Source organism: Martes martes (genome assembly GCF_963455335.1).
Source record: "Martes martes genome assembly, chromosome: 10".
Taxonomy (NCBI): domain Eukaryota; kingdom Metazoa; phylum Chordata; class Mammalia; order Carnivora; family Mustelidae; genus Martes; species Martes martes.
Window position 1 is genome coordinate 113255236 of NC_137898.1, and position 11367 is coordinate 113266602.

The window sequence follows — 11367 nt, forward strand, 5'->3', positions numbered from 1 at the left end:
GTATATACATACATATATACAAACACACACACACACACATATGTGTGTGTGTGTGTGTGTGTGTGTTTTTTGTTTTTGTTTTTAGAAGATAGTATAATAGAGAAAACTCTGAGGCCCGGAAAAAGGCAGACAGAATTTCTAAAAGGCTCATTCTTACCTAATATATGTCATTTTATTTTATGCCAACACATACATATGTATGCGTGTGTGTGTATGTATATATATGAATATAAATAAATGTTACACACATTAATAAACATATTATATACATAAATATATATAAGGGAATCTCTCGCACATCTCTATTAGGTAAACACTGTTATCTCACTCACGCAGAAAAAAGGGAACGAAAGCTCATAGAAGTCATAAATCGCCTGAATAAACAACACTGGTCGTGTTTGGTGAGATATAAATCCAAGTCACTTGGACGCTGAAGTGCGGAGTCTTTTAGCTAAACCAACAAAAGCAGTAGACAGGCTATATTATTTAGAACCTTGGCCCGTTCCAACGTCAGACACATGTAGGCTTTGTTCCCAGGAATGGGCTATTCAAACACCAGAACACAGCCGCCTTTAGAAAGCAATCTCTTCTGTGGCCGATGCGGGAAGTGGACCCACCCGCGTGGGCTCAGAAAGCGCGCTCTGAGGGTTACGGGGTGGCTGGCCTGGGCTCTGAAGAGGGTGTCCGAGGTGCATTGCTACGGTGTCCCCGGAGACACCCCGTCAGTCTGTAGCTGTTCCAGCCCCAGGACATTTTCAAGACTGAGAAGGTATTTGCTGGAAGATACTATCTATAGTATCAATTTAAACATATCAGTTTTAGGGGCACTTGGGTGGCTCTGTCAGTTGAGCATCTGACTGTTGATTTCGTTTGGATCGTGATCTCAGGGTTGCGTGATGGAGCCCTGCATCAGGCTCTGTGCTCAGCATGGAGCTGGGGATTCTCTCTCTCCCTCTGACCCTCCCCCACTGCTCTCTCCCCCTCTCTGAGGAAAAAACATTTTTTTAAAGATCTTATTTATTCATTTGACAGACAGACAGAGAACAAGTAGGCAGAGAGGCAGGCAGAGGGAGAGGGAGAAGCAGAATCCCCACTGAGCAGGGAGCCCGACAGGGGGCTCAATCCTAGAACCCTGGGATCATGACCCGAGCAGTGGACTCTTTAACCAATGGAGCCACCCAGGTGCCCCTCTAGAGAAAAATTATATACGAATAAATAAATAAATAAAAATATATATATATATGCATATATATATATATATATATAGTTTCCTGGAGAAGTGCAAGGAGCCCCACCATCATTGTTACACAACTCATAAATTATGTTCAAAAATATCCTTGGTGTTGTCACCTGACACAAATATTTATGATGGTTAGTACCATATTACCTGTTACGCCGTTTATTCATATAAGCCAAAGTCAGTGTATATGAAAACCCACCTGCATATTTTACACAAATGACAGGATATTATTCATACCGTGGCACACCATGTTTTTTTTTTTTTTTTAAGATTTTGTTTATTTATTTGACAGAGAGATATCGCAAGTAGACAGAGAGGCAGGCAGAGGGAGAGGGGGAAGCAGGCTCCCAGCTGAGCAGAGAGCCCGATGCGGGGCTCGATCCCAGGACCCTGGGATCATGACCTGAGCCGAAGGCAGAGGTTTAACCCACTGAGCCACCCAGGCGCCCCACACACCACGCTTTTTTAATTATTTGCAAAGTACTAAGTTCTGGCAGGCAAAGACAGTTAATGTGTGCTAAACTTCTGTATTCAAAATATAAATAAATTTCTGTATTCAAAATACTTATATTCAAAATATAAATAAACTTCTGTATTCAAAATATTTAAAATTTTGGGATATAAGAAAGATAAAGAAACAAAGAATGCATACTATTATCAAGAAACACTATGAAGTATTCCAAGAAGATCGCATGTGGTATAGAATATTATTTACTTAACTATTCAGATTATGGAAAAATTTTGGTATAAAAATTTATTTTTGATAAATATTTATTAATTTTCTTTACAAACAAGAGCTAGGGCTACCTGAAACAGATAAAATAATAAAAGAGAAGAGAGGAAAAAAGGAAGACACAGTCCTTCCTTGCTTAGCGAACATTCTAGTAAGAGATATAAATAGTAAAAAATTTTTTTTTAATTTAAATTAAAATTAAAATTTAAAAAATTTTAAAAAATTTATTTAAAAAAATGCCATTTCCAATTTCTATGGGAAACAATAAAAGAGTTCTGTGAGGGGGAATACAGGAAAAGTTCCATGTTAAGTATGGTCATCTATAAAGTAGAGTTGGCTGAAATAATCAATCCATCAAAATTAACCCATAACGGGTAAGGACATCACTATTACCAGAAAGACAACAAATAGTTCCCGTAGAAGCATGCCTGATGTTCAAACAACAGGTAAGTAGAGTCATGGAAGATATCAAAAGATCTAAATTGTACTTTGAGTTATGAAAGCTAGAACGTGTGAGGTGGAAAATACACTGGATGCCATGAGGAGCTGATCTGATGTGTTGGAAGAAATATTAGTGAATTTGAGGAAACAACCCAAGGTGAAGCACAGAGAACAGAAAATGACACAATGAAAAATGAAGTGTCAGTGAGCTCTGGGACACACTCAAAAGGCCTCAGAGATGTGTAAGTGGTGTCGTGAAGAAGGAGAAAAATAATATTTGAGGAAATACTGGCCAAGATTTTTCCAAGTGCAGTGAAAACTACAGACCCATAGATGTAAAAAGGGTGATGAGCCAAGTATTAAAAAAATGGGAAAGGGGCGCCTGGGTGGCTCAGTGGGTTGGAATCAAGCCCCGCATCAGGCTCCCTGCTCAGCGGGGAGCCTGCTTCCCCCTCTCTCTCTGCCTGCCTCTCTGCCTGCTTGTGATCTCTTCTGTCAAATAAATAAATAAAATCTTTAAAAAAAATAAAAAAATAAAAAAATAAAAATAAAAAATGGGAAAAAAATACAGCAAGGCCCATCATTAAATTTCTATAAGCCACTGGTAAAAAGAAGGTCCTAAAAGAGAGGGGGAAAAAAAAACATAAAGAGAAAGAGAAACATGCTACCTACAGAGAAACAGAGTAAGGAACAGTAGCAGATTAACTATTGAAACAACACTAGAAAACAGTAGTGAAAGACCAAAAAAAAAAAAAAAAAAGTCATCCAAAAATTGTAAGTTCCGAAAAACATAAAAGTATTTTTTAAGATCAAAGGTGAAGTAAAGACTTTTTCATCAATAAAAAAGCTGAAATATTTCATCATGGGTGGACATCAACTATAAGAATGGTACTGTTAATGTGTAAGCCTGATGATTCACAGACCTGTACCCCCAGGGCAAACAATACATCATATGTTAATAAAAATAAATAAATAAATAAGTAAGTAAGTAAATAAAAAAGCAATGTTAATATTAGTCATTCAGACAGAAGGGAATGATTACCATACAGAAATAAAGGTTTATAAAAGTGAATCAGAGTACCAGAAATGGTAACTACATGGGAAAAATGTATATAAAACATACAGTATAAAAATATATAATGTATATAAAAATATAAAAAATACATAAAATACACATCATATATTAAATTATGTTATTAATATAAACTATATATTATTTAAAAACCTTAAAGGAAAATTGATGGTTAAACTAAAACAATAACACTTGTGAAACTCTAAGTTAAACTTGTACATTATAATCACTGAGTTAACTCCTAAAAGAAAATTAAAAATTCTAGCTAATAAGCAATAAAAGAAATAAAATAAATCATAACAATACTCAATCCAAGGGAAATCAGAAAAACTGTAAAGAAGGCAAAAGAAGAACAGGTAATACAAATTTTAAGAAGTAGCAAAATAGGGGCCCTTAGCTGGTTCAGTTGGTAGAGCATGTGACTTTTGATCTCAGGGTCATGAGTTTGAGCCCAATGCTGGGTGGGGACCCTACTTAAAAATTAAATAAACAAATAAATAAAAATAAAAAGTAGCAAGATGGATTTAAACCTAACATTACAAATAATTTAATTAAATGTTAATAGTCTAAACACCCCAATTAAATGTTAGACATTATGAGATTGCATAAAAATATATATAATGAGACAAATAGATTAAAAATAAAATGATAGAAAAAGTGTATCATGCTAAGACTAGTCAACAATAAAATAGATTAGATTCAGATAAAGTAAATTTCTTATAAGAGAATTTTAACAGGAATAAAAATGTGTAATACCATAAGGATGATGGGATAAATCCATAGGGGAAGCATAAAAATTCTAGACATTTAGACATTTAATAGCAGTTTTAATATATAAGAACCCAAAATGGATAGAACTATGGAGAGAAATAGACAAATTCACAGCTAAAGTCAGCGATTTCATTAACCTTCACTTAATAATCGATAGAAAAAGGGCACCAACAAATCAAAGAAGACAGATAAGATATAAACAACATAATCAAACAACCTGACCCTATTGGCATAAAAGGAGTCTGGTCAAACAAGTCTAAATAAATTTAAAGTAATTCCAGTCATACAGGATATGTTCTTTAGCCAAAATGGAATAAAGTTAGAAGTCAATAATAGGAAGGCCTGTAGAAAATCTGCAAATGTTTGGTATTAAATAATTCACTCTAAGGAGCACAAGGATCAAAGAAGAAATTAGAATGGAAATTTGAAATCAATTTTAATTGAATGTGAATTAAAACACAACATACCAAAAACTGTGGGATGCTAGTGAAGATATATTTAGGAGGAATTTTAAGCACAGTACGATGACATGAGTAAATAAGCCTCCGAACAATGACTTCATCGTCCCCTTTAAGAAACTAGAAAAAGAAGAACAAGTAAGAAGAAAACTTAGAACAAAGGGAAATACCAGAGATCAGAACGGAGGTTCATCAACTGGAAAACATAAAAGCAACAGAGAAAGCACACGGAATCAAAAGACGTTTCTCTTGGAAGGTTAACAAACCGGATAAAACTCCAAACAGACTGAACAGGAAAGTAGAGAGAAACAAAATCATTATTATCAGGAAGGAAAAGCTGACATCGCTATGATCCTACAGATGGTAAAAGGATAACAAGGGACTATAATTAACAACACTATGCAAATGATTACCACAACTTCTATGCAATGGATAAATTCCTTGAAATACTCAGACCATTAAAGCTCAATGAAGAAGAAATAAATAACTAGAAGAGCCCTGTATAAATTACACAAATTAACTTTGTGCTTAAAAACATGCCCACAAAGAAAACGCCAGGCTCAAATAGTTTCAGTTTTGAATTATACCAAACATTTCAGGAAGATATAATAGAAATTCTATATACACTCATCCAGATAATTAAAAAGTAAGAAATACTTCCAAATTCATTTTATGGGACCAGCATTTCACTGCTAACAATACCAAATAATGACATTATAAGAGAGGCAAAATACAGACAAATATTTCTCATGAATGTAGATGCAAGATTCCCAACAGAAGTTTAGCAAGCAGCTCCAACAATTTAAAAAAAGGGGATGGTTCATTCCAGGAATGCAAGGGAGGAAGGAAGGAAGGAAAGAAACCAATATGCCCATTTGAAGACACAGAACAACCATTTAACAAAATCCAACATTCCATTCGTATAAAAGACCCTCAGTAACCTAGGAGGAGAACTTCCTAACAGTGATGGAGAATATCTATGAAAATTCTGCAACTAATGTATTTAATGGCAAAAGAACTGAGGGTTTATCCTCTGAGATCAGATGTTCCATACAAATCCCCGAGCACAGGTCTTGGCACAAAGCAAGTGTTCAGGGAATGAAGGCTGGTGGGAGCCTGCACAATGATGGGGAGATGGGGTTACACACACACACACACACACACACACACACACACGCACACGCAATTTGGAGAAAGAAACAGAAATAAAACAAATATAGAAAGATGTTAACAATTGTAGGTGAACATAATGTTCATTGTACTTTTTTTTTTTTGTCTTTCACATTTTCTGTACGGTTGGAAAAAACCTCATCAAAAGGTTTTTGGGGAAAAATATTAGAGTGCAGACTGAAACATATAAGGGCAACTGATTTTTGGCAACATTATGAATGCAATTTGGTGGAGAAGAGAGTGCTTTCAAGAAGTGGTATGAGGACAGTGGGCTACCCGTATGTAAATAATAAACTCCTGTTCACCCTAAAACCAGATGCAAAAATTTAATCCCAAGTGTACCTGAGACCTAAATAGGAAAGCTATAATTGTAAATATTCTAGAGGAAAAGTTAGGAGGGAATTTTTTGTGACCTCTGTTTATGCTTAGCCATGACATCAGAAGCAGAGTCTCAGATATTTCTGGCTTTTATCAGACATAAGGTTGTCTCCTCATCTCAAGGCATATTTGGGAGATCAAAGAGACAATTCTAGATTGGGGGAAAAGTTTTAATTTTTTCCTAATATAAAAAGAACGTTTATGTATAATATATAAAACTTTTATTCACAATATATGAAAAGAAAAGAAGTTACAATACTCAAAAGAAAAGAAAGAAAGAAAAACTTAACTAAACCAAAACAGCCACAAAAACTTTGACCAGACACTTCACAAACCAAAATATCTTGCGGCAGATCAGGATGTGTAAAGGTTTTCACAGGTCATGAGGAAAAAGCAAATTAAAACTGAAATGGGTAATAATGAATGCCTTTTAGAATGGACAAGCTCTCGATACTATCCTCACAACACTCAGTCAACCAAACAGCCAGGTTCACCATGGTTAATCCTCTCTTCTAAATGAAGGTCATCTCTCCTGACGGATGCCCTACACGTTTGCCCGGCTTAGTACCTGTGAATTAATTCTTGTTTGAAAGTTGGAATCCTACTCATACTTAAACCCTTGCCTCTATGCTATAAAACATGTCCTTCGACTAGTTTGCCTCACTTTATTTTGAATTAACTTTACTGTGGTATAATTTGCACACGATAAAATGCACCCCATTTTAGGTATAAAGTTCAGTGGGCTTTGCTAGTGTCCACACTGCCAAAGCCTACTTGCAGAGTACTTCCCTTATCTTTTTTTTTTTTTAAGATTTTATTTATTTATTTGACAGACAGAGATCACAAGTAGGCAGAGAGGCAGGCAGAGAAAGAGGGGGAAGCAGGCTCCCTGCTGAGCAGAGAGCCTGATGCGGGACTCGATCCCACGACCCTGAGATCATGACCTGAACCGAAGGCAGAGTCTTAACCCACTGAGCCACCCAGGCGCCCCGTACTTGCCTTATCTTAACAAGTCAAATTAGAGTCAATTAATTGCACCAACCCGAGGTCAAGGAAACACCTGATCTCATTTCTGTAACCATACACCAGTTATGTTAGTTCCGTCTTTTCATGTAAATGAGGTGTTTGTGTCAGTGTTCTTTTGATCAACAAAATATTTTTAAGAGTTTTCTACTTGATGCACTCAGAAGTCAGCAGTCCATGCTGTTAGGATATGAGCATGATCCAGTGGTTTGCCGTATCAGCATAGATCAGTTTATCCACTCACAGGCTGATGGAGACTTGGGCGGCGGCAGATTTTGACAACCATAGTAATATCCTATGTGGCTTCAATTTATAGCTTCCCAATGATTAAAGTTGTGAAACACCACGTACTTGGCTGTCGGGTCATCTTTGTTCTTCCGGTGTCCACATCATCTGTCCATTTTTTACTGAGTAGTTTTCTTTCCTGAGTTGTAAGTATTCTTTAAATATTCTTGCTCCAAGATCTTTGCCAGATACATGTGTTAGAAATATTTTCTCTCAAGCTACAGCTTGCTTTTTAATTTTCTGAATGGTATCTTGGGGAGCAAAGGTTTTTAAAGTTACAATGACTAAATCTTGCTTTGTTTTGTTTTTTTCTATCTTACGTGGTCTGTGACTTTTGGGTCCTGTGCTATGGGCTTGAAATGTGTCTCGTTTTCTGTTCTTTGACTTTATCATACTCTATCACCACATCTACAGTGTGGTTATTTTAAGAAGCAAAGAATTGTGTTTTACTTTTTTTTTTTTTAATCTAGTCTAACAGTCTGGTATCTTTTATTCAGAATGTATAGGTGAACTATAATTAATTATTTAAGTCACAGATTTTATCTATTTAATATGGTTCAGTTCAAGTCTGACATCTCGTTGGTTGTTTTCTGTAGGTCTTATCTGTTCTTATTCCTATTTCCTTTTGGATTAATTGCTTCTATTTAGTATTTATTTTACTTCTTACTGGCTACACTACTATTTTTTAGAAATTGCTATAGATTTTATAATATGAACCTTTAGTTAATTACATTTTACTTTCCAGATATTACTCTTTCATACATATCATGTAAGTAGCTTACAATGATATATTTGTATAAGCGTAAGCTTAGGACTGGAAACCATTATGAACACGTCCTTATATTCCTTATCTTTCCTGGACTAATACATATTTGGGACATGACAAGGCCAAAACTATTCATTATTATAGGAATTACATCTGAGCAACTATTATCACACCTAGCCACCTCTCTATTCTGCAGAAAACCACAGCAGTGTAGTCCTCGTGTACGTACTTTCTAGAGGAAATTCACCTGTCTAGCATGATTTTTTAAAATAATTTTGCACGCTAATTATTTTTGTTGTTGTTGTTCAATTAACTGGATATCTACGGTGTTACTTATGGTGAAAGAGTTTCCCACAGGAATAGGGTTAGGGTGTTCTGGAGCACACAGGAGAGGAGGAGCTGAAGGAATTTAATTGAGTAAATTGCATTCGTGCTTAAACCTCTATAGAGGCTCATATGCTCCAAAGCCAGTGGCCCTGGAGTTCCGTGAAGACGTGCTATCAGGGTTGCCATTCATTTCCTCCCCTAAACTCAAGACTTCCATTAGTGGCTTTCACTGTTTTAATCTCCTACTATCCCAGACGGTAGTCGTGGCAAGAATCATCTACGGGATACCCCCAATCTAGCAACCACACCACATTCCCAACACTGAACACCGAGCCCCAGTTTTTAAGAATAAGCTGACGATCATCATTATCCAGCCCAGATCATGGAATGAAAAGTTTGTGTTGTCTTAGTGCAGGAAGTATAAAATGATTTCCAAATTAATCTTTGTGTAGGGTTTTATAATGACGTGGTCTCTGCGCCCTTGATGAGATACGTCCTGGGACTTGCCCTTTGCGCTACACTCGCTTTTCATTCCCGTGAATATTGGAACATGGAGAATTTGCTCCCATATTTTATTGCTATGAATATGTATATAAAGTTCCTTTTCTCAAAACCTATAATGCTAACTCATCATTCTGTTTAAAATTGGAGAAAACATCTTTAGATATTTGAAGAAAAAAAGGAGTAAAGGTGTTGCTAATGGTGTGTGTGTATGTGTGTGTATAAGACAGAGAAAGATAAAAACATACAAATATAAGATAAAATTAAGGCTATAAGGGGTAAAGAAAGGAGCAACGACAAAACTAATGAGAAAGGACATAAGGATGATTTCATTTGTGCTTATTTCCTATGACGATCATGGTCTGGAGAGAACGTGGTCAGATGAAAACTCAGTCTTGGACTTACGGACTCAGCAGTCTCTCGCCATGGCTTTCCTAATCAGTCAGATCCTGCTCTTAGGCACTAAAACTGATTTTTGTCTGCCACCCTCTACATCACATAGTAATGACATGTGTGTAACCAATTGCTCCCAAAATGCATTGGCTTAACACACAAGGACTTGTTATTGTACTATTTACATGTGATAAGAATCCAGGCAATATGCAGCAAACAAGATGGCACCCAACGCTTTTGTCTCACCTGAAGGTCCAGCAACAGGGTCAGATCTGCTCCCAGACTCGAGCCCACGGCGGGCTGGATGAGTCCTGCTCACCAGCTGGCAGGGTTCAGGTCAGCACAGGTTGACCAGAAGCTCTGCTCGGTTCCTTAACATGGGAGTTTCTCCACAGGGCAGTGCACAACATGGCAGCCAGCTCCCATCAGGGCGAATAAGGGAGAATGAAGAGAAATGGGCAAGATGGAAATCAGTCTTTTGGTCACTAATTCTGCAAAACACACCTCACCACATGTACCTTATTCTGTTTATTAGAATCAAAATACCAAGTTCAGCCTACCCTCAAGGAGAAGGCATTACAAGAGGGCACAACACTGGGAAGGAGGCCACGTGAGTGGTGGCCAGCTACAAACAGCACTAAATCATTTCCTAGTTAAACCAGCTACAGTGGTTTCTGTTGTATGCAAATGAGCCACACATACAGAGCACTCCCAAAGCATCATGGGCCTACATTCTGCAGGCTCTGTGATAACATGAAAGCCAGCTCCAGAATTTTCTTCATTCACAACTTCACGAGAAGAGAGGCACAAAGGGACCTCTACCACCCTATTCATGACCTGAATTAGACCGGCCTGGATGACCTTTGACAAAGAACCCTCTGCCCTTTTTTCCCTCCTCTTCAAAGTGGGAACAATAATGTGCATCTCGGGACACCTTGGTAGCTTAGTCAGTTAAGCATCTGCCTTCAGCTCAGGTCATGATCCCAGGGTCCAAGGATTGAGTCCCACAAACTGGGGCCGGGGGGGTGGCTTGCTCAGCGGGGAGTCTCCTTCTCCCTCTCCCTCTGCCTGCCTTTGCCTCTCTCTCTCTCTCTCTGACAAATAAATAAATAAATAAAATCTTGAAAAACAAAATAATGCACATCTCACGGGGTGTTCGAAGGCATTGGCCTTCTTTGTGTTTGTCACACTTACTGAAGTGCGCCTTCTTTAGCTGTGGGTCTGTATATTTCAGAACTCTGATATTCTGCTCTCTGACATGATTCTGAAAACCTCTCTTAAGAAACAGTCTCTTACTCATTCTTTCCATTATGTTCATCTGGGATGAGATGTGTGAATTTTGGCCTCTAAGGTCTTCACACCTTTGTGTCATAGTTGTGGATATGTAATGCCACACAGCTCCGAGTCTCAGGGGATGTAATAAAGGGGACTAATCAGTTGACTGTCAAATAGGGAGACCATCCTGGATGATCTGAGTGGGCCCAATGTCATCACCAGAGTCCTTGAAAGCAGAGAACTCTCTCCAGCTGGATGCACACAACATACAGTGGAGGAAGTCAGAAAGATGCCAAGTTTCAGAAGGTTCTAACACACTCTTGCCGATTCTAGGTGGAGGGTCACACCTGGGGACCAGGGAGAGGTCATGGGGAGCTAGGAATACCTCCCAAGGGACAGCCAGGAAGGACACACAACCGCACTCATACAACACAAGGAACTGCATTCCGCCAACAACCTGAATGGTGGTAGACGACTTCTCAGATCTTGCAGGGTGAAACACAGCTCTGCTCACAGCCTGGTTTTAGGCCAATA

At 37.8% G+C, this 11367-nt stretch overlaps 1 long non-coding RNA gene across 1 annotated transcript in view; it reads right to left on the reverse strand.

Annotated features, from left to right (window-relative positions):
- LOC308351308 overlaps positions 1-10540 on the reverse strand; it is a 35399-nt gene extending 24859 nt beyond the window's left edge. The window contains exon 1 of the long non-coding RNA XR_013967574.1: positions 9805-10540. This is a non-coding gene — a long non-coding RNA (uncharacterized lncRNA). The remainder of the gene's footprint in view (positions 1-9804) is intronic.
- Between the last annotated feature and the right edge of the window lie 827 nt (positions 10541-11367).